The sequence below is a fragment of the Onthophagus taurus genome, chromosome 10 (assembly GCF_036711975.1).
Source record: "Onthophagus taurus isolate NC chromosome 10, IU_Otau_3.0, whole genome shotgun sequence".
NCBI classification, from domain to species: Eukaryota; Metazoa; Arthropoda; class Insecta; order Coleoptera; family Scarabaeidae; genus Onthophagus; species Onthophagus taurus.
Window position 1 is genome coordinate 5,131,567 of NC_091975.1, and position 25,128 is coordinate 5,156,694.

At 37.0% G+C, this 25,128-nt stretch overlaps 2 protein-coding genes across 7 annotated transcripts in view; one reads left to right on the forward strand and one right to left on the reverse strand.

Annotated features, from left to right (window-relative positions):
* LOC111428245 (Autophagy-related 16) overlaps positions 1 to 25,128 on the reverse strand; it is a 178,998-nt gene that overhangs the window by 94,973 nt on the left and 58,897 nt on the right. The window lies entirely within an intron of this gene.
* Positions 23,854 to 25,128, forward strand: part of LOC111428244 (ZP and PAN domain-containing protein neyo) — a 45,539-nt gene continuing 44,264 nt past the window's right edge. The window contains exon 1 of the mRNA XM_023063684.2: positions 23,854 to 24,111. The gene's annotated coding sequence lies outside the window, so the exon portion shown is untranslated. The remainder of the gene's footprint in view (positions 24,112 to 25,128) is intronic.

Here is a 25,128-nt window from a genome sequence, read left to right on the forward strand (position 1 = left end):
TTCGTGCTCGACATCGAGCGATAAGTCTCTCGAGGAAACGCGCGTAAATCGACGGATGCGCGACACACACCACTCGATAGAACCATAAATTAAACCGTATTAATGCGACTAATGTACTTTACCGATGATGATACTCTACTCTTGCTACCTTACGCGTCATACGGAAAACCTTATGAATAATACATTCGGCGGGATCTTCTTATCCGGGTCCGTTTCTCCTTAAACGACGCCGACTGATAAAATGCTATTGCCGTTTTTGTGTCGGTTCGCAAGGGACCGTTCTATCAAGTCAGAACGTTCTCACTTGTGTAGTAGGATTGTTATTGGAATGTGATGTAACTAGAAAGCATCCTCAATAACTAACAGACCGGAGACGATCCCATATATAAACGAACACGAACCAATAATAAGGAATTCGATATCACGATAGGTCATAGTATTAACAGGCCAATTTAATGCTAATGTTATTTTAAAATTTATGATCTTGTTTTTGTACACCTAACGTTGTTTGAATAACTTTTTCTATTTCAGAAAACTTTTCACCTCTCTAAAACTTTGTTAATTATTCCCAAATGAGCTGACTTTCCTCGAGTACCGCACTTTTTCGTTGCTTATCAAAAAATTCTTAATCAATACTCAGTAACTACATTATCTATTTCAGTTAGGTTTAAGTTGAGTTACATACTAAACTGTGAAAAATTAAAATTCTTTTCTCACTCAAAATTAAATTTCTCACGACATCAAGACACTTTAAATTTATGACAAATTTCTTTTGATAAAACCCTTGTGAGAACGGATATCGTTAATTCGCTAACATACAAGACGTCTTCAACTTCCTATACAAATCTAATTCGTATGTATCCTTCCCAAGAATATCTCAGCGTGCGGTTTCCTCTCTTCTTCGTTGTCTACATCACATCAAGAGTTTTAAAAATTTCAGCGACTCCCCGATAGGTCGTATCATCTTCTCTCTCACCATCTTCTTTTTAATAAAACATCCGGCACTCTGGCGAAAAATTGCATTCGTATCCGGAGAAGGCGACAATTGGTACTTGGTTTTGCGGTGAAGGCGCCTCATGTTTATATTACTACCGGAAGCTACATCTTCCTAAGTTTAACATGAAATGATAAATAGTGACGTATACTTTTATAAATATAGGTTTTAAGTCGTTTGCATGTATCGATGTCAAAAAAATGTTGCGTAGACGAAGAGCAGAAGCAAAACGAAAACCGCACACAGAGAAATAGAAAAGTATAAAGAGACGAGAGCACGTACTACAAACGCACGACGTCGGCTCGGTTCTTCTTCTTGTTTGGCTGTTGCCCGGTTAGCGGCGGCGGTTCTTATCTGATCGCGTATACATTTGTAAATGACAGTATCAATAACCGACATTTGTCCTGTCGCTTTTGCAGTGCGTCCGCCCACCGCAAGCGAGACAGGCGACATTGTATGGTTTGCTGTTGCTGCTTTGCCTACGACCGATGCGTTTACGATCCGGCAACACCAAAAGAAAAGAACTACGCCACAACGGCCTCTATTAGCGCTAATATGGCGGTTTACAAACAGCCCGGCGCTATTAGGGTACACCAACGTTTAAGTAATAGTTTTGTTCTAAAACCGTTTGTCGTAAAACGTGCAAGTATTCGGACACCTTTCGGAAATCAACCTCTTAAGATCATTAGCTTTAACATGGTGTGTCTTAACGACTGTCAAAAGCACGTGATGAATTAATCTAGCAAATTTTATTTTATTTTTCTTTCAACAACATTTTAAATAGTCCAATGAGGATAATGCGATTACTTTCTTTAATAATAGATGACGTTGCTTTAGGTGATGCGTATTTATGGAGAACTCGAAGAGGGAAGGAAGTTAACGGGGTTACCCGGTGAATTTACTGAAACGGGATTAGAGCGTCACCGTAAGGGCGTTTCGCCACCTGAAAATAGCGTTAATGAAATGGCCTCGTAATTGGCCTCCTTTTAAAGCGCGCAATGAAATTACGGAGGCCATTATGAATCTTTTTAGCTTCGAGCCCAGCATTGCGACTCACTTTGAACTTTTAAATGCATTATTGCTTCGCCGACAGTTTCAATTCTTGTTTGTCGGTACAATTGAATTAATACCCCATCCTTCTTTTCATTACTTTTTTTTGAAAAAGTGTGATTTAAAGATTTGATGGAATCTCTCGTAATTGATGATTAAACATTTACATAATGGAATAAGCGCTCGTTACCGGTGTGTTTGTGCGCGATGCGATGGTTTGCCGCAAAGGTCGATTTCGAGCTCAATGAGAAATTTATAGATCCCATGGCAGGGAAATCGCGTAGAGGAAACGGCGTGGGCGTTGATGTGCGGAAAAGATATATCGTGATACATGATGGTAACAACGTTATTTCGTGCAGACTCGCTAGTAGAATCTAACCGCGAGAATATCTCAATAGGAAGTAAGGGAAAAGATAAAATCGTTTTCGCTTGCCTCGCATAGTTTGAATTTTCGAAATTACGAAACATTACCTTGAAGGAGAAAATACCGTAACCTTGTATCGGAACCAGATGTAACCGAGATATTGAATTAGATTTCGATCCATTTGTAAACAATCGTCTACATAAATTCTCATGTTATAACACATCTAACATACGGCCAAGACTTGACATTTGGAATTTCGAACGAAATTCTTCATAAATTCTTAACTCTATTGGTTATACATTTATTCGATCAACTCGATTTATTTCAATCACTTTGAATATTTTACTGTTTTTCACCTAAGGCGGGAAATTAATTATGAAAACTCCTTTTGTCTTGTTATCTCTTACGACCCGTCACCTGTAAGCATTAATAATGAAGTCTCAACTTTTTTACTTTAGCTTCCAGGTCAAATACACATCACCCTGATAAGGATAAGTGATGTGTCTGTTGAATTCACGAGCTCCCAAACCTACGTGGTAATCCATTACCTCGAAGAGATTGATTACGATATTTAACACCGGACGAACGATTAATGCGTTTAGAACTCAGGAAATGCAGTAGTGTATTAATCTAAAGTGTTCGAATTGGTGGAGGAGCTTTTACAATAAAATTTGCAATTAATTTTGTATTTAAAAAAACTACGCATTTGGAGATATTTTTAATGATTGATTGAATTTGATTGATGACTACCATATTTATATCGATGATATCAATTTTCAATTACGCTTAGGTATCGAGCGGTGGCGTTTTTAAATTTCGATTTGGAAATGTGAAATTAACACTCAACTAGAGAGCACGCTTGTGACTTTTTTTTTGAATTCGAGGCGGATCGTTCGATACTTTTTTTCGTTCTCGATCGTTACGGGAGCGTTTTGTTTCGACCCTTTCCCATGCTTTGAAGTTTGATTGCGGGGTTGGGTCTCCGCGTACTTCGGTTTCGCATGCTTTTAATTGAACTTTAATCTTGTTTGTTGGATGCCGGGAAACAGAAGAACTGGGTTGGGTTTTACACGTGATGGAGTGATGGATAGTAGTGGATTCCGCTAACTGTCTGGAATTCTTTGCCGGAGAGGATTAGAGTCACTTCGAGGGAAGTTTGAAATTAACTGAAAAAGATACCTTTTTGGATCATTAAATGGACATTTTTTCTATCGTAATCAAAGTTAAAAACTTTGAGTTGTTACGGTTCAACAAGCGAAAGCTAATGACTGGGAGGAATTTTTGATGGATAGAGTAGCGACAGTAAAATTCTTGAACGGAGAGAGAATTGCGATCCGAGTAAGGCGGTGAAAAATGGCTATCGATCTGTTCCCGGGGAAAATATCTAATAAATACATCTAACGAAGGACGACGCAATTATAACCAATCACCACCATTTAATGCCCCCGTGCAGTATGCAGTAATTTCTTAATGCTCGCATAGCCGACAGTGCAGGAATTTTATCACAATCTGTTCTGTCGGTTCGGACTTGGACATCGTCCGATCGTATCTCTTGGTATTGGCATAGTCCGGTCGGTGGCCATTGCGGCACGTAACTTCTTCGAACCGCTTCGTGTGTCGTTTTCGCTATATCGCTATACCTAACCACTATTTGAAATTAATTTAGTTTTTTCTTTACAAAAATTATCTCCCATTCCACGTCGCAATCAATTTCCAAAACACCTTCAAGAAAGAATTTAAAATAAAGAAAATACAAAAAATAACTCGATTTTCCCTCAAAGGAAATAACAATTTAAACCTTTGTATTTTATTTTACACTAAACGTGAGTTATTTCAATTGCCATCTAACAGTTACGAGAAGAGATTACTCGGTCGCTCGGGAGTTCTTCTTCTCTGATCTCCGACATCGAATTACGGCTTGGAGGCGACGGTTGCGTGGGAACCAGCGCATGTGATTCTTTTTTAAATTGTACGCGCGAAGCAATAAAAATCGAGTAATTAATTATAAACTATCGTGCTCTGGCAAAAATCTGGAATCCCTGCAGTCGCAAACAACTCTATACGGTTCCGTACCGTTACAAATCTGTTATTTTCTTCGCGGCAACAGCAGCGACGGCTTCGAACCTGAAGGGAAATGAAAAGTAATTGCTGAGCGTAGGCCCCGCGGCGTTTAATGTGACGTGTTCATTTCTCCTACGACAGCAAAACACTTCTTCAACTTTACCAATATAAATCATTATCAACATTTAACAGTAACTTTAACAGGAATTTTATTAAAAATAGAAACTTAATAGTTAATAGTTTGATTCTATCATATTTCCTCAAAATCTAAAAGACCGGACCGCAACACCCAATCAACGATCATAAAACGAAAACGGTTAAATCTCTTAAATAAACAGCAGTTCAAGTATCCTCCTATTGAAACTACTTCTAATAAACGATCGTTTATTATATCCAATTATAACCGGGTTATTTCAACGAGAAAATTATAAAAATGATTTATTATATCCAACCTTCACTCAACAGTTCAATTTTTATATCTAACTGGGCATTCCTTTCCCACAATAACTGTAATTTGAGAGGAAAATCAATCTCTTCGGTAAGCAAAGAGAGTGATTTTGCTGGATTATATGAAAGGAATAGTGTAATAAGAAATTAATTCTAAAATTTTAGCAAATATAAAGAATTAAATTGAAAGTAAAAAAATTATTAAAAAAGATTTGATTAAAAAACTACCATAAAGACAATACTACCATAAATTTTGATTAAGTTTCGAGGTTCGAGGTTTTTCGGCTGAATAACCGTGTCAATCCAAGAGTTGCCAACCAAGTAGCGGATTAGCCATGTAAGCGTGTGTTGGGAGAGCAAGAATTGCGTCAAGTATCAAATTAGGACAGGGAAGGATTGTACTCTTTGGAGGGATTTAGTCTGAGAGTAGGCTCGGAGAATTCCGGACTCTATTTTGATTGGACTCTATAATATCTAATATTAGATGTTGTTATTGAATCTATTATTGATTCATCTTCATTAATACTATTGAACATCAACCTTTCTATCCAGTTTTACTAAAATTGTGTACTTTCTTACATTCTTGCATTACTGATCTCATTTTGTGTGATTTTAAAAGAATTTATAAATAAGGTAAAAAAATTCAACTTTTTTAACGAACGATTTCATTCATCCCAAACTGCAGAGAGTTCGGTTTATTTAGGCGCAATGCCGGTATTAAAAAAATCGCAATGAACTCAGCCCGGTCAACGTTTCACAAACAACCCCTGGGGTAGCAATTAAATCGTGGATGTTGTAATTAAACACGTTATTTCGATAGTTATCGACAACTATAAAAATATATAGCTGAAAAGTTAAAATTCTTGAAGAACCCGTTGTCACGTTCTAAAGATTCTTTAATTCTCGATTGCATTACGTGAACATCTGCTTGTCAATATAATTTGTAAAATTCGTAATAGCGCACGAGCACAGAGTTTGCATGTTCGCTTCCAGCTTTAAGAATTTTGTAATAAAGTGCAACGTTTCACGTTATCAAAGTTGCCATTATTAAATCACCTGGGGCGTTAAAACGTGCTCATCTTATCTTAAAATTTATTGTCGTTGTAAAGGATACGATGCGACATAGAGCTTAGCACCTCAAATTCCCAGTATATTCTAATCGCGGGCGCATTATCCCCGTTCCTTTTTCGACATTCCACGACTGCGACATCGAATTTATGGCGGATGGTTTTATTTACAGTTATGGTTCCGGCGTATGAACGCGCCTGTTTTGACGGTTTGTGTGTGATATACGACTGCGACACCGGAGACGAAGATGCCTGTGGGGCCAACCTGTAGCTACACGTATAAGATGAAGGTGTTTCCGACATTTTCCACATGGGAAAAAACTTGGCGTAAATTATTTAAATTTAAAAATATCAATATTAATCAATTCTACCAAAAATAAATTTATTTTATTGGTGTATATAATATTTATAACATTACAACCAAGTATTGATAGTGAATCGAATGAATAAATTCACAAATTAGTATCTTAATAATTACGTAATATATTATACGATGAAATGCGGAAATTTAAACTTTTAAATGATGAGAGGAGGAAAAGTTATAATTAGAAAATGAATCCTAATAACAATTCTAAAAGATTTAATGCGGTTCATTACGGTGAGATTCATTTGTGTAAATGGTAAGGTACGGCTGTGAAGAATGAACTGATGGAATGCGCGACCTCGGGGGCCGTACTTATGAGATTAATTAAAACGGGAGAGAGTTCTATCTGACGAATATGTCAATAAGAAGCGTACGATTTGTTTCTTGACGTCGGCGGCGGCGTTATTAATAATTAAATTAGCCGCCTATATATGGGCAACTGCGCGCGATCATTTCCTTCTTCACGGTCTATATTTGGCCGATACTGATAATTAACGCGGAAGAATGTGTATGAGAAACTACTGTGCGATCGGCGGCGCCGACTCCTTCAGTTATGAATGACACGGAATGCAAAACGATTTTAATCGCAGACTAGTCCGATAATGTATCCTTAAAAAGAAATCATCGAATGAGATATAATTTCTTGTGGAGAGGTGTAAATTGGTGTTCAATGCGCACACATTCAGAACGTTTAATTAACCATAAAAACACCAAGTTTAAGGTTTTAAATACTCAGTGATTTAAGAATCGGAATTAAATTGTAAGAAGCGTGGGATACCCGCTATAATATCACGATTGATTTGCATACCAGATTATGGTCAATTCGATGAGGAAAACCTTCCCAATTAGATAGCAACTCTAATCTATTCCACTTCAATGAGAACGAATGATGAAAATCAAAGCTGATTTTATTAACTATTACATATGGATGCACTAAAAATTTATTTAAAATGTGTGCATTAAAATTAAACTTATCCGGATACGTAATCCAGCTGCAACTTCTTAGCTTTAACAAAAGGAGACGACGGTCTTTGGTATTTATTCGACATTGCGTCGAATAACAATGGAACCGTAAACCATCTGCATGCCGCTTAAGAAATTCTTAGGAGTTATGATGAACAGGATGGTCGGGAAGAGGTTATCCAGTAGTGCGGTCTCTGCAAAAGCCCACCTTTGAAAAAAAAAAAAATAAATAAAAAAGTTTAGAAAAGCCCACAGAAAATATCGTGAACCCTTCCTTCCTTATTTAATAGTCGGCGTTCAATCGCGCCGCTCTACTGGCAGATTTACAAACCCGAACCGGAGGAGTTCTGTACACCACTGTGGTTTATGGACGAAGGCGCTAAGAACCATACCATGGCGCAATTATGGCACCGCTTATGGCGAACGAGACGTCGTGTTCTACGGCCGCCGCCACAGAGCACACTTATCGCACAGCGCAGTGCGGTACGTGTGAGAATCGGCCGGGGTTAAGTTCTTTATGCCATTGTATACCAGTCAACGGTACCCGCAACGACGATAATATATCTTAATGAACGGCACGTGGTCCGTGTAATTTCGTCTTCGGGTCTAAACGACGATTCCATGTGGTCCAACCACCAGCACACCATCATCAAATCATTCAAATCAAACGCCGCTTCGTAACCGAAGGCGACGTATAACAAAATTTATGAACGACGTCTTATCTCATTTCTAGTCGATTTCAACTTCCTCAAGGATACATAAAACAAATTGATTTTTTAAATTTATGTTCCATTAACAAAACTCATTATTAACAATTTAATTGTCAAATAAAATCCTACATCTATTTTAAGATTAAAAAAGAAATAATAAGTTGATCTAGATGTAACAATAAACTTTGTATTAATTGATATCAAAAGTAAGAAGTGAGATAAAACCACCGCGTCCTAAAATAAACAGACAATGTTGAACTGATAGTTTGCGGCTGTTCCATGCTGTAAAAAAAATGTAAGAAAAATGTTTTTTATAATTGCACCTGGTGTATGACATCAATAAAAACAATTACAGTACAAAAGCAATATCCTCCCGGTAGAGATATTGTTGCGGTATAAGTTTAGAAAAACATACAGTCGGCGTTAGATTAAAAGGAAACTCTGGAGCCGCAACGATTGTCAGGCCCTGAGAAAATAAAATCGTCGCGGATTTGTGTGGGGTTAAACAGGAAAAAATCGATGTGATTTTATTAACTCGAAGGGTAATGATCTCTCGTTGACGACTATCTCATAACGGTACGATGATGAATTGTCTACGCACCTATCCATTTCCCACTTAATTTGATCTAGCACAGTTACACGCAATGACGGTAAACCTATCGTAATTGCGTTCAGACGATGACGAGCGCCCCGTATTTTCTCACTATACTTGCTATACACTTTACTCGATCGACTCCAGTCATTAGCGGTACCAGAGATGTGAAAAGGAAGAAGGAAAATGAAAGACGAAGGATTTACGCGTCATCTTAGAGAGAGTCAAATGTGAAAGGGAATTCGTGCGAGCCAACTTTACACAAACTAATGAAGCCCGGTTATCTTTTTTTAGCCCTTTTCAATTTTGCTCAACGACGGTCGCTTGACGCTCCAGCAAATTGACAAACTGCATTAAATCGAGTGTTTAACGCGTTTCAACTCGATGATAATAAACTTAGCGACTAAGTGTCCCTTGTGCTTTGATCGCAACAAAATTCATCTAACGTTTTAGTTTCACTTTTCAGATTTAAATACATTATTAATATGTAATTAAATTAATGTTAGCACATTACGTATTAGCAAGAGACAAGGGAAACTCCGTTGGGTTATTATCTCCTCTCAACGAGAACTTCGAGTGGTTAAAGTTGGCGAAACTCGGAGTTTCCTCCCACATTATATACTCATGTTCTGATAACCGGTGCTAATTGTTCCTTGTTATTATCTCGATAATTGAGCATCAAATTTGACTGAAAATAAACTTAATGTTTCAATAATCACATTATTTAGAAAATTTTTGTTTAGAACTAAATTTTGAAGGGTTATTTTAAATTTTATATAATTCAGTTGCTATAAAAAGACACCTATGTGAAGTTAGCCCCCATTTTTCTAGCCCCTAATTAGATAGGATTTTACATGTACAGTATTTTGATTATAACAAGAGAATCACTCAACCGATTTTGAAAAACAATATCTCATTCGAAAGTTTAATCCTTGGCCAATACGAAAGTGGATTGGTTAGTGGGAAAGGATTGAGATCAGGCGTTTTGTGACTTCAATAGAAGAAACTATGACGAATCCAATGACTTACAGATCTTGATAATCGGGTACATCGTTTACGAGTTATGACTTACACTTAAAAAGGTCATTTTTATGTTATTTTGGCGTTTTAGCGGAATTTGAAAGAGATTTCGAATCGAGCATTTCCACATTCGATTTGGTCAAAGATTAAGCTTTCAATGAGACATTGTTTATCAAAATCGTGTGGTTCTCTCAAAATACTATACATGTAAAATCCTATCTAATTGAGGGCTTGAAAATGGGGGTTAACATCGCATAAGTTAAGAAGACATATTCAATCTAACGAAAATTATGTGTACTCAATTTCCATGAAATCAACTTATTTAGTTTACGATAGTGTTCGACTATAGACAAGTATTGGTATTGCACGCGGATAATTCCGAGTTGGCCTCTACTCCCCGTCCAATAATTTAGTGTTGAGGGAGAAAATTACTCGGAAGTGCAATTTGGTCGCGCGCACTTTCTATTACAGCGCATTACGTAGCTTAACTATATAAGTTAACGGTGATATAATTTTATTTATGTATTCTAAACGAGATAGCAGCAGGAACGGCGAACTCTGTGGTCCGCCTAACAACCTTACTATATTATACGGACAAAGGGTCTCTTCGGTTATTATTAGGCGGACCCGGAGAAGAAGCCCCCCGTATCTGATCGGGCCTGCCAATTAGACTAATTTATATTGCGAAACGCGGCACTTACTTACTAGCCGGTTCCGGAACGGCCGCGTCGAATAATTTACGGGACGCGAACGGCTTTTGCGCCAAGGAGTTATCGGGACGCGCGTGCGACCCAATCTCTTTTACTCTGTGCGTGAGCGTGTGCACCCGGAGGCGCATAGAACTGCCATGCACCTTCTTAATTTGTTATTGAGACAAGCACGCCATTATTAACGACGAGGCCTGGATACACCGAGCAACGCAATCCGTTCGCCTCGAAGATACAAGAACACAACATCTTCCCATATATACAAGAAAACCGTTCACGTCCTTTGAGTTCAAACTCGCACGAGTTCCCTAACAACTATGAATGACAGATTAATCTACAAGCGGGATTTTTTTCGCATTCAAAAAACGTTCTTTTGTCGATCGACATTAATAAAACTACCGAGACCGATTGAATTATGCAATAGGTTTCGACGAAACGGATATGAATAGAACCAAAGAAACCGGGCAATCGTTTATTTTTGTATACGTCTTGTTAAATAAAAATCTTGCGTATTAAATTGAAGTATGTTTTCTTATTAAGATATCGCATATGGTGTATTAAAAAAATTATTAGAGATCACTAACCTTAATTGTATTAAAATAAAAAAAATTAAAAATTCAATTTCGCGAAGGAATTCGTAAAATGATGGCTGTTAGAATGTACAATTAATGATTAACGGTAAAAATTGAGGTATAACATAACTGTGCACATCGGTTTCAATTATTAATTGACCTCCAAAAAGATGTCTCGCCGAATCGAATCGTTCTTACCCCAAACTGTAAAGTCTTCTTTTATTGTAATTAATTATTGATTAAAACCCAGATATACAAGACATCTTGTTAAAGGTAAAGTCATGTTCTGAACAGTTACTTGGCGAGTTTTTGTCAATACGTCACTCGCGCATTATTAATGAACGCGTAATACCTCGCTTCCGTCGGTAATTAGGCAGTTCACCTATAGATCGAAGGCCTGCAATAAGCCGAGAGAGGTAACTGTAGTTAATAACGTTAATTTTCACATTTACGCACAGACCATACGACGACGACATTGCGGTGACCTCATCGAAATGATCAAACGAAGTTTATCAAGTGAATCAACCGCTTGCGGTAATACAACTGTATAAATGCGGTTTATGGAAGACAAAGTTTATTTTTACTCGTGGTGTGCACAATAGTTTATAAACTTAAATGATAAAAAAGTATGTAACACTTTTATGAAATTGACATCATTATGAAATTGGTTTTTGTGAAACGTGAAATGAAAATATTATTAGTATTCGTTTTTTTTTTTTAGTTTTAGTTTTAAATATTTGTCGAAGAACACTTGTAGCATTGTAAAATGGACAACGACTAAACGACGTCGTCTAGTACTTGAACAGAATGGCGCGAAACAAGATAATAGTGCGTCCGCATGGTGTGTCCACTCGACGTCTTTTCACGGTGTGACAGTTGGCAAACCACCTTTAACAAGAACCTTCTGGGAACCGCACGCGGCTGACAAAGAGCTCTTTGTAAACAATCGGCGAGACAAGGGGTACTACAATCGGCAATGTACTAACGAGGCTTTCACGTACGAGATATGATACGTCTACTTTGGCTCAAAGATACAGGGGAACTAGATCACCTCGAAATCCGATTAAGCTCATTAGTCCGATTACCGCCAAATCCGGAGTTTCTATTATTAAGACAAATAACAGGGGGAACTTATCGCCTATTATTTTTCTGACATTCTTTACTTTTGCGTAACTCTTAATAGCGGTTCAAAACATAAATAATTCGCGTATACATACGTAGTAACGGCTAAAAGCCATTAATCGTCCGACTGATTAGGCGATTCTAATGCCACGGACGCACTTCCACCTCTAAGGCACGCTGACAAAGCTGCAGAACCGTTCAGAATGACACCGTTTCTAAGAAGGTCCTTCTGCGGAGAAAACCGAACCGTACTTATTTGGTAGCAGGAACTATCAACAATCGCTTAATTGTAGCGTATATGTACACACGCGTATTTATCGCGTAGTCATCGAAAACGGTTTATAATACATAATTGTTATGACTGCGCGAATTACCACTTGAGTTATTGCACGATAAATGTTCAACCGCTTTCAGTTAAGTGATATAAACCATAAACTACTACTATCCGTGCCAAAAGTTAAAGCCCCACAATTTAGAGATCGATTTCTTCGGAACCGTTCGATATAAAAAATAGCAGTAAAGTTTGTTGTAATCACTGAAAATTTCTGTGTAACAATTTTTGGCTCCACGGTTTCAACCCAAAATTCTTTTGCTATAAACTAAACTAATCTACCGCAACATGTGTTTTAGAAAAACTAATTAACCAATATTCGATTGTGAGACATCATTGGATTCGTATTTCTTAGCTCTATTAGAAAATGTTATAATATGCCAATCCACTAAAGAAAAAACAAAATTGCTCCAATTTCCCTTAAAAACTAAAAGTGATAAACGGTTTTTTATGCTAAAAGAATGGGAAAGAAAATGTATGAAAAGTATATAGTGTTTCTATGACGTTGGGGGAAAAGAAGGAAAGAGTTTTGGCTGCATTCTTTGCGTCAAGGAAATAACGCTGTAATCAGATTCATTACTTTGTTCAAATGGGCCCCATAAGAAGCTTTTAAAGTCTTTGGAAACTTGTGTGTCTAAACCCCAACATTTGCGCAGCTCATCTTTGATTAGCCATTATCTTGCAAATTTGTCTTTATGGTTAAAATATTGATTTCAAATTATTGTTGGCAATATAGTTCACATATTTTTGTTGTTATTGTAGTAATAATTACAACATATACTTAATAATATCAGTTTGAACGTGGAATGCCTAATTATTCAGTCGCACGATTACAAAGCTATTACAACGTTACAATGCCGGCAATTATAATTAATAGTTAATCGGCATGCTAATGAACTGAGGAGTTGCATGACTCATTCATAAACTCGTGCCCGCTCTTATAATGACCATTTATCGACCTTTCTTGTAGACGCCACCTGGATTTCAATTATCGTTTTAATACGATTTTACCTCAAACGATCGTGACGACCATTGTTTAACGACGATATAAGATCGAAAATACATCAAAATTGGCTTATGCCATTTCAAATATGAGACCGAACCTATTTCATTTTTATAAGGGACGGCGTCAAGTTAAGGCTATTACGTGTTAATGTTGGCGATTTAAAGTATTGCCTTCACCTTGGTTGCTGTCGTCCAACACTATAAGGATACTACCGTCAAGAATTTATCACGCGTGGCCCCGGTTCGGCCGTCCATAAATTCATTATCGCGCAAAGTAACACGAAAATTTACGGCTCGGAAATGTGAACGTACGACCTCGCGTCGGTCGCCCGCCGCCACCGCCGAGAGTTCTCTGTCAAATTTTTAAGTTCTAAGTCTAAGTGTGAAATATGAAATGTACCGAAGTGCATTTTGTGATCGTATTTTTCGTTCTCACCGAATTTGCTGTCATACGTCATCCGTTACGCGATCGTTAAATTTTGAACGGCTCGCTATCTTCCTACAGACGCTACTAGGTACTGACATCTTTACTGTTATGGTTAGACGAGCTGGGTAGTTGGGCGCGCGATATCACGGTATCTGGCGGGTATAACTCCTTCGCAGGTTTTCCGAAACCAAAATTCACAGCCCGGTCCCATTTACAAGATATCATCGCGTCAATATACACCCCGAAAGATAACAAATGAGGTTTATTCCTTTACAGTAATAACTTTTGGGTATACGATGCGATGACGTGATTTATCTACGAACATAATGTTGGTAGGTAGATATCTTCACACCTTTAGATATTAATATTAATATTCATTCAGAATGAAAATGATTTCAAATATGAAATATTCACGTTGAATGTAATGAGTAGGTTGTCCTGTATTTTAACATTGTGAGATTTAAATTGTAGTTAGTTAATCAAGAATTGCTCCGCAGCGATACGAAGATTTTCAATCCTCAAGATATCTTATTACCCTGTAATTTTACATAATAATTTCTACCGCGGTTATGTAAGATAAGTGCTGGTTATGAAACTATTGTACGTGTAATGTAACTTTTGCTAATGTAGTCTTTCGTAAAACCAGACATTTATGGACGATATTATTATATAGCTTCGAATTATGCTAAAATCTAACACCTAACACAAGGAGTATTTACCTCATTCTTTTTAAAACAAAATCGGTTATCATTATATATGATGTGTAAAAACATGACATTAACTATAAACTAAATCTCTTGATCATACATAACTAAATCCCTCACAGTCGTTAAGATATTCCATATTACTTCCTACATATTATTTCAATATCCTCTTGGTTCTCTTCTATCATCCATTTACATCTTCAAAGTTCCTTACATGGAAGGTTAACAAAAAGCGACGTTCAAAGCTTGGTCATGTAAGTATTCAGACGCGCCAACTATTAATAAACGAGTACCTCAGCATGGCATGAACTATCTTCGGCATCGAAGAACGTACCGTTACCGGGACATATTGAATATCGTGAGACTTTCACGCGTTCGCCACCATTCCACGGCTGCTGCGGCCTAAAGGCTGAAGACGTTTTTCAACTTGCACATAGCATGATTCTTCACTTCATCGCCTCTAAGCTCTGAACTAGAATATTTCAATTAAATTTGATTGCCAAGTGAGATGTGTTAAATCGGAAATAACACATTTTTATTAGCTAATAATAAAATATTGTTTTTAACCATGATGAATTCAGAAAAATTAGTTGTGATCGATTTCTATAAAACCAATTGTACATCACTGAAATTAATAATCTCCTTTAAATCAATCTAAACCAAAAATATTTGATAAGGTTGGTGTAGAAAATTGTTAACTTCAACCAATTATTTTTCTTTTAGCCATTTCACCCAATCCAATTATAAATTAATTAAATTATAAACGATAAACTTAGTAAGTTTTCATGTTGGTTATAACTGTGCATTTAGTAACGAAGACGATTATGTCATTATTGCGTGTTTGCTTCTCGAAGTGGGTTACTGTTCTCTTCTACAGTATTACACAACTTGTTGTTCATTGAATCCCGACAGACATTCAAACGGCATGCAACGGCGCTAGCGAAGCCATTCGCGGTACTTTATTAATAATCGTTAACGTTTCCTGTTGGCGACCTTTTCAGAAATGATCGTCCTCGGATGCGACGACTCCAATTATACGCGGATATCGCCAAATAAGGAATTCGAACTCGTGCGTTTCCTGCGAGAAGCCGATGCAGTCGCACATCTTCTAGCACGCAATTACACGAATTTAAGATCTTGGTCTAGAGGAGCCGTTGTAACGTGTCTCCAAGGCTCATCGGGATATCGTGTATCCCGCATTAACCCTATGTTTAAACACTTCATCTTGAATGAGTTTTGGTACCTTGCTACCAAGTTAACATTATGATTTCCTCTTCGAGTTGAATTCAAAATACGATTACATTACAAGACGGCGACATAACGCGTTAATGTCGATTTCGTTATTTCCTAGAAGCCTCCGGCGTGGGAGTCTAACGGAGCCACGTTCTGATACGCGATGAAGTAAAAATCGTTAGATCAAAATGGTCTTTCAAAGCTCGCCGACCCTGTGTTGCACTGATTTTCCTCCTCAAGAAACGGAGCAAGCCATAAGTAACGCTAAACGGTAAAACCAGAGCGTACCGCTTGGAAAATGGTTTATGAGTTTTGTTGTCGCATGCTGCAATCTCATCTTAAGTACCAACTCTTCTACAATTCTCTTAGCGGAACAAACATTAAAACAACTTTATTTATCGTCACGGTTTATTATTGTAATTGCTAACCAAAAAATTGACCGTAGTAAATATAAAATTGTAATAAAGTGATTTTAACAATAGAAACATTTCGGGAATTTTTCTTAATGTCGTTTTTCAATGAAAAATAAACCGTTTGGTTTGACTCTCTCTTCTCGGTAGAATCGGTTCACCTTCCGTAGTTCTCGAGTTCAAGAGGCGCCGATTTTAGTTCGTGATGAGGCAATATCGGATCGGATCTGCTCCTCCAGGTCGTCGTTGTCGTCGGTGGCGAACGCAAAGGAGAAAGCGCGAAATTCAAAGCCACTTGAAAGCTCACCGTTGCTTTGCATAGCTGAACGCTTTTGCCCGAGTGGTCGTATAGGGAGAGTTTTTCCGGGGACGATCTGAAAAATCGAACCCGTTCTTCGTTATCGTCGCGAACAGGTGCAATCTCGTGGGAAGACGGAGACCGAGAACTACCTCTCTGCTGGAGTCGGCATTTGGTCCGCTATCGCCGGCGATGTACTAATTAATCGCCTGGAAACTGTAACGCCACCGACCCGGTATTACACATAATCAACGAGCCACAATTATTACCCACGGTAATTCTATACAGTTTTCAGTTAGTTTTGATTTTCTACATGAGTAAGCATCTCGTCTAGAAAAGATATAGACCATAGATGATATAGCTCTTAAGCTAAAGTTTTTCTTAGTGGTTTCATTGCTCATTAAATTGAGTATTAAATCGAGGTATTAGATTGAACAAAAAAAAATAAATAAAAGCAAATTGAGAAATGATCGCGAAAAAGCGTATGGTTATTATTACTTAGTAGTTAGTAGCAGGTGTATGGAAAATAATTCGATTTATAAATCGTATAATACAATCTAGATGTATGCTATTTTGATGTTTTGTGATAGGCAACTTAGAAAGATGTTTAATAAAGTATGGGTTAATGTTACTAAAGTTAGAAACATTGCGTAACCAATCGATTTTAGTTAGATGAAGATGAATCGTGGTTGCGAATAATGCGAAGATTACGTAGAGAAATTAATTGCGTTAAAGTCACATAATTTCCGGTCAATTGTAAGTTTGCGATTATAGTAATGGAGGCGGCAAAACGTACACGTACACGGGGCTCCCATTCATTTGCAGCAGTCGCAGGTGGGATTGAACACGGTTGGGTTCAAGGACACGACGAGCATCTCGCAAGGTTACCGTACATCGGTTCGTTCCCGGTTCGAGCTCTCTCGCGAGGCTCTCCCTTTTTTGTTACAGTTTTCTTGCGTCTTTACGATTTATCACCATTCCGTTTTCTCCGCGCACACTGCCGCTGCTGCCCAGTTAAATCAATAGAACTTGCAGAAGAGATGCGGCTCCGATAGAATACCGCGTATATATACGCTCCGAACGTCGCTATATTTCATACTTTTATGTGAGTCCGGCCGTAAGATCGTTCTAATGTTTTTCGAAATGATTAAAAGAGCGCCGTCAGAAAGTATAAGTGGATTTCTACGCACATAGCACTATATTAAAAGAAATAGAAATGAAAGAAAATGAGATTGATATGATAAACAGATTATAGATTTGTCGTAGAGTAGTAAATGTCACGATTAAATAGATAAGATCTCATGTTGCCATAGTTTGAAATTGATGACGACGACGTTCACAAGGTAGAGTGAACCCGTTCAATTTGTCTATCATCAGGGGAATATATGACCATCGACGTCGAGTCGTCCGGACGCAAAATCTTGGTTTATGAACCGAGCTGCGATAAGTGAATTATGATGTGTAATGTGAACGCGAAAGAAGAAGAAGAAGGACCAGGTGGTAGGCACGAAGGTGTGACCGTCGTCAATGGGACGTGATCGTTCTAAATGGTCAAGCATTGCAGTAAACGAGCGTTTAAGTGCGTGTTGACACCGCTTTATTTGCTTCTTGACGCGGTCGAACGAGTCTCCTATATGTTCCATTGTGACTGCACACGGACTTTGCTGGGCACTGCAAAATGGAAAACAGGAAATTTTCGAAAAGGCAAATAGCGGTGCAATTACACGACTCAGAACGTGTACTCTCTCAGATCGGATGTTTACTACGGGGCGAGTATGTACAGGCGTCTTCTAATGCGCTCATTTTGCAATCATGAAAATCGTAACGTGTAATTTCTGAGTACCACCGGCCACTGCGCGGGAACATCGTGAGAATATTTTAAACATTAAGTCGTAGGGGGGTTTGGTCATGAATATTAAATGGACTCATCATCAAGAAATAGACCGAACTACATAGAATTTTCAAACATCTACGTTTCTTTTTATCAATTTTTTTCTATAAACTTGATTCAGAGTAGTTGTTTCCTGTGTAACTCGCTAAAATTACCATTTTGCTACTATTTCTTATACCAAAAGGAATTTTATTTCTGGATACCAAGGAAGAGTATAAAATTATATTTCACCACAGATATTTATTAAATCATTACTAAATCATATGAGGTGCAATAACCCGATGCGAGATCTAACACACGCTGCACAATTTATAAACAACGTTTGACCACAACAATTTATAGGTTTTAGAGGCGAGTAACATTAAGTTTTTGCTTTTTTTTTGTTTTTCTTGCGGGATAATAATTTCATGGTCGATAAGAATAACATTCATTCTTAATTTGTGTGTTTGTTCTCGATTACGAATACGGTGTTAAGTAATTAAGTTCGGTTTAAATAATTAATTAGCGTTGATGAAGACGTATCTTTTAATTATCATTTGAAAGATTATTTTGTGAAATCGGTGATGTTGGTCCATTGTGGACAACCGTCAATTACTATCGCATCGCAAAACGATACCGACCATTATCATCGTCCGCAGCAGCAAACTGCCTACTCTGCTATTAAACCCGACGATGGCGTTATCCGAGTCATCGCGCATTAAATTGGATTTTATGGTGCATATCATCGTAGCGCAGTCGGCTCTCACTCTACCTATCGACGTTATCGTACCCTCAACTCCTAGAATTCCAAATTTATCGAAACGCGAACAATTCTAAACGGTCTATTCTTTGCCCCCCGCAAAATCGTGAACTTCCAGTTTAAACTTGATGGTTTAAAAAGTTAAGTTCACGATACGAAATCGTGCTTAGTATCGATAGCGATTACGCAATGGTCGGTTTGAAAGCAAGAGTCGTCTGGTTACTGTTACTTTTAAAGGAAGAACGTAGGTGCGGCGGTCGTTGCTGAAGAAGAAAGTAGCTTCGGAGAATGATTGATTATTGTTACTTCGAGATTTTACAAAGTTTCTAGATTATCTATAATTCAATGTTCATAAATCACGAAAAACAAAAAAACGTTGTCTGTGATGTTTTCATTAATATTCAAATGATTCGATTATTTTAATTTACATATCACAAAAGATTTAACTTAATGATACGCATTATACGATCTGATAAGAGTTATATTGGTTCATCTTCTTGGGATAGAAAATTAAACCCGTGAGATTAATAGGGGAACAAAGTATTAGTAGGAAACGTGGTGTATCACTACAAGTGTGTATATATTATAAATTAATACAATGAGGATGCTAACAAGAGATGCCAACTTTAGATACGAACGGTAGCGGTCTTTTTTTATGGCAACATGACGAACACATTGTTGATCGCATAATTGAAATATGTATCGATATGTAATTACGATCGTCTATTGACCGGTTTGTGCTTCTTGTGCATTGTGGCAGCACCTCAACGTCCTTGCGATGTATAAATAGAGCGCCGCATGGAATGGCACGAGAAGAAGACGCTAATGGTATTCTTTTGTGCATCGAAATGAAAGTTTATTTTCGAAGATGTTTATTTTAATTTTCCAATATAACGGTTTCGCCGTCGTCGGCCTCACCACTCTTTATTTCCTCGGACCACGACTCTTTATTATTTTTTTATAATTTTTTTCTGGTTTCGCCCGATAAATTGCTACCAACGGCGGCGACGACGTTCTCGTCAATTTAATTTTTTTTATTATTTGTTGATTGAATATACCAAGAGCAAAAATTAATAACGTGTTAGCCAATTCGAAGTTAATAGGCGGCTCTCCCGTTTCTTCAGTTATTTTTATTTTTATACTTTTGCAACTTTTTATTCAAGAAAAAATTAATAACGTTAGACACATTTGCAAAACGTTTACGTGTTTTTTCGTTTTCCTTTTCAGTAATTCAATTAGTTAAATTCCAAGGATTCCAATCCGAACTAGTTCTGGTTAAGCAATTTAATAAAATGAATCGAATGTAAAATCTAATGGGTGTCGAAAGCGAAAATGCAAATTCCTACGAAGAGATTGCGTGGTCTTGAGAGGCAGCACGCGATCCAGCACAGTGTCTGCACCGCACTGCACTAGATCGTTTCGAAAATGTTCTCATACCACCTCCAGTTTCTTCTACTTCTTCTTCCCAGTGTTCATTACAAGGCCGCGCCAAGTTCATGAGTAATTACGTTCGTTCAACCTAATGTTAACTAAAGAATATATATATAACAGTATTAGCGTTTTCGACACCATATGCTTAACGTAAAATACTTGTTTGTTCTACTAGTTAATATTACTCATCTTTAAACTTAAACACAATCAAATTGAAAGTTAAAAAACTTCAATTTGAACTCGTGTAGGTAGGTTTATCCTAAGACATATTTCTGTCTACAAATCCAGAAATCTTCGATACTTCCTCGTGTATTCAGACGGCGCGTTTCCTTCTTCTAAACCTGCAGATTGCAGCTGTCAGCCGATAAACAAGTTGAAACACTGGAAGGACTCCTACTTACTGCCCACTTCCTTCGACTCCGGAGAATTACTGTTTCACTCTCCCTGCCCCAAAGGAATCTTCGGTGTGGGCGATAACTTTTCCATTTCACATAATTACTTTATACACATTTCGAATAAAAAGAAAAAAATTAAACAGTTATTTTTGAATATGTAATTTTCTTTTTAGCGTTCTAAAAGTTAAAAGTTATTAAATATTTGTTTAGGATGATGTTAACCACAAAGTTTTTTTTAACTCACTCTTTTCACCCACTCAGAATATGTGGAGAAGTATTCTTTGTCAAATCGTAGTAAAACCTTAAAAGCCAAAAGAGAGTGGGACAAATGACTACATCTCACAAAAGGCGGAAAACCGTTACCGACAATTGTTAGATCAACATAAATCAAAGAGTGTTGTTGAATTATTCTCGGAAGAGATATTCGTCTTAGGCTAATTTATTCTTCAAGGAGGAACGTGCCGCGATAAAGAGGCGTCCAGAAGTGCGCATTATAAAAGAAGATTAGAAAAAATAAAAAACTTTTTCCTCCCCTCGGCCTTAATTAAACCAATTAAAATTGAAAAACGACACCCAATTAATTGCAATTCTCTGTGTATTAATATCAATTTCTGTTCGTCCAGATCGAGACGCGATGCGCTGCGTCGTCAATTAACTAACCATTCAAGAAACAAGATCTTATTTTAATTTCCAGTAGAAATTCAAACATAACAGACAATCTTAATTAGGAATTTGAAGCATACATTTTTTGGTTTAATATTCTCTAATGCTTTTTGCAGTTTATACTGATGTGTAGATAAACTTTAAGCTGTACATTACGCGATACGACGAACGTTCTCTAATCTCTCGCCCACAACAACATTTCAGGTAGTATTCGTAACGTACCGGATTACCAGACGATATACAGCTACACGGAACGCGGTGGGCGGTACTCGTTACAGCCCCTCACTGAAAAGGTATCGCATCACTACACCTGTTATTTGCTATATATGAGACGTTTCTCTCGGCAAATGCGCAACTTGTTGCTCTTGTTGTAATAAAATTACACGGTTCAGATCGTATTTCTTAAACCGTTAAATTTTATATGTTACAAAGATTATTTATTTTATAAGGAATCTTTAGATGTTTCAAGAAAAAGTTTGTCGTTTAACCACCTATTGGTATCTTTACAATTACAAGCAGATTTTCGGCATGTTCTGTAAATAAGAGGTAATTAAAATAGCCATTATGAATATAAAATTACAAGTAGCAACAATGGAAATGTGGAATCATTTCAAAACTTATTGGTGCTTTCAGAAATGGCAGAGGGTACACTTCCAAAGGAAGCTTCTGGCAAAAGTAAGTAATGGGAATTTGAAGGACAAGGAAGAAAATTTTATTGACTTAGCTACTAATGGAGAGCTTGAAATTGCAAATTGAAGTGCTGAGTCATCTGGGGAGAGTAAGAAGTGGTTGATCTCAGTTTGTGATATATCACTGGTGTAGAGTTAGTCTCGCTGAAGATTAAGAAATATAGCCAGGAAGAAGCAAGTTCATAAAGTAAAAAACTTTCTTCAGAAGGTTCGTCGTCTATCCACCTATTGTTATCGCCACAGAAACAACTTTCTTAATCAAATAATACCTAAACGGAATATTTAGAACAAAATAAAATAAAATAATTATTGCAACAGTTGTTTGATCTGAATTGGGAATAAAAATCCTCATGAAACGGTTTAAAGTCTCAAAGATAACACCATAGCGGTCAAAGAGAGAGCATATGTGGTGGTCAATTCGAGCCATATTTGTGTCAAACGAGATCGGAATGTGTTGATATAATTAAAGATTTTCACATAAAATGTTTTTAAGATTAATGAAATTGCGAAAACAGGAACATTGGGTCATATAAAATGAAGAAGAAACCTATTAATTACGTGGAAACGACCGATTGTTTACTATTGAAATGTCCAATTCTATGAATTCTAACGATGCCGCCGAAAGGTTCGCATCAATCAATTTTAGTATCAAGCAATTTAATTTTCTTTTTGTGGTGTAACGTTAACGACGAAGATATAAATTGGAATTTAATATCACTCATTCGGAATCGTCGCTTGTGAGAGAAACAAAAAATCTCATCAGCCGATTTACCATTTAACGTAAAGTAAAAACCGTTACAATAGCGATATTTAAGTGGCCATTTAGTAGACAATAATGGGCAAGGTCGGTGGTCTCGGTCGATGCCTTTATGCCAAATATTTCCATTCAAAGTAAATAAATTTAGGAACTTAATAAATGTTCACGGTGAGTATAAAAAAAGTTAGAGAGAAAAAATGAATACAATTCACGGTTATGGTTCATCATAGAATATTTATTTCGAGATCTCTTAAATGTCTTATTGTTAAAATGAAATTATACGGAACAGATTTCCATTTCGATTTAAATAGTACTCATTAAAAATTAATCAAATTTATGATTTAATAATCAAATACCTTTTTGATGAATTTAAATAGAAAATGGTTCTAATTATATTTGTAAACCACAAAAATAAATTAACACATCTTTGAAAATTAACAACACAGTTTCAACAAAGTAGAGAAGAAAAGTACTGTTAAAGTTAAGAAATTGAGGACGACGAAATCGAAGAATCGGCTTGATGAGGAGCTGCATCGTGTGTGCGAAGTAGAGGAAAGCCTCCTCAAGACTGTCTTAAGCAAACGGTCGGCCGGTCCATCATCGACGCCGCAGCAATCGGCGAGTGGGCAAAGAAGTCTTGGAGGTCGCGACGTGATTGCGTAAGAGCGCCGAAAACTCGCGAAGATCTTACGACGAGAACGCGCGAAACAAAAGCGCAGCTCGCGGCCTGTCCATCGCGGTCGACCAATGATAGACCTGGAGAGTTATAAATATTTGATGTTCCACCTGCCATCCTCGAGTAGTGGTATACCCCTACCACGCGGCACCTCTGCAAGACTTGTTGCAGGAAAAGAAGCAGTTCGTCGCTCGGCAAAGCATTTCTGTTGTGGTTGTGTCCGCGAAAACAACGCAAAACCGACGACGACAAGAAGAAGGCCAAGGACAGATTGCTGCTGCTTCTCAGTGTCAGTGTCTATCGACTTTATACTCTAAGCCGGTTCGGTTTGCTTAAGAGTTTTCAACATCAATAGTTCTTCTTCTTCCTGTGTCGGTCTGTATCAACAGTACAAACACCAACGACTACATTTACAATTTTCAATTAAAGGTAAATTAATATTTAATAGATAATTATTTATAAATTTTTCTTAGATTCAATAAATTCAATAAAATATTTTTAAAGTGACAATAAAAGGTCTATTTAACTATTGAACCGAACGACGATATTTCTTACCATAGCTTCGAATGCCGAGCAAATTGAAGTAGACGATAAGTATTTTAAGCATTTACATTATCTACCGAGATGAGAGCATCTCGTTGGCACACCGCGAATACTTAACATTTTCCGGAAGACCACAAAGCCCTAACAACATCGCCTTCCAGGTTTTCAAGGTCTTTTATTTTATATCACACTTTAACTTTAAATTATTATTTAATTTTTTTATGTCATCTTAAGACAACATTAGATCTCGTCTTAAGAACAGTTACATTCCAGAAACGGTGTTTATTAATCTTTATTTTCAATTAGATTCTGCAATCGCTATAAACTCGTATAAGACATGAACAAATTACACTCGGTTAATTTGTTTTCGTAATATTAATGATAAATCTCCAATTATGTACATTTTCAATGTGATTTAATATTTTTGAACCGTTTAGAATTAAGGATGTGGATGTAAAATACAAAAAAGATTTTAAGAGGAAATTGTAACTTATCATCTTCCTTTTGAAAATTTTCATCCTGCTGCTTTAAAACGTTAAGTTAACATTATACTTGGCGAAATTACAGGATTCCTGTTCTAAGAGACGTATTTGTTGTAACAATAAATAAACTCTTAAACGCTTTAATTGGATTCCAATGATACGTATTATAAACACATTCAGAACTGTTAAGTGCCTCCACATAGCTAGCAAATCACACATGTCGACCTATAATTATATCAGGGAAAATTGTGTGGGTCGTTCCTTTAACTAAACGAACACACTCGAAGAACTCGTTACATATATTTATTTCCTCTTTTCTTACTATCTCGATGGTGAAGTAAAATAATAGAAAATAGAAATAATAGAACAAAATCAAGGTAATTTATAAGTTATAGCAAATAATCAAATTAGATTTATTTTA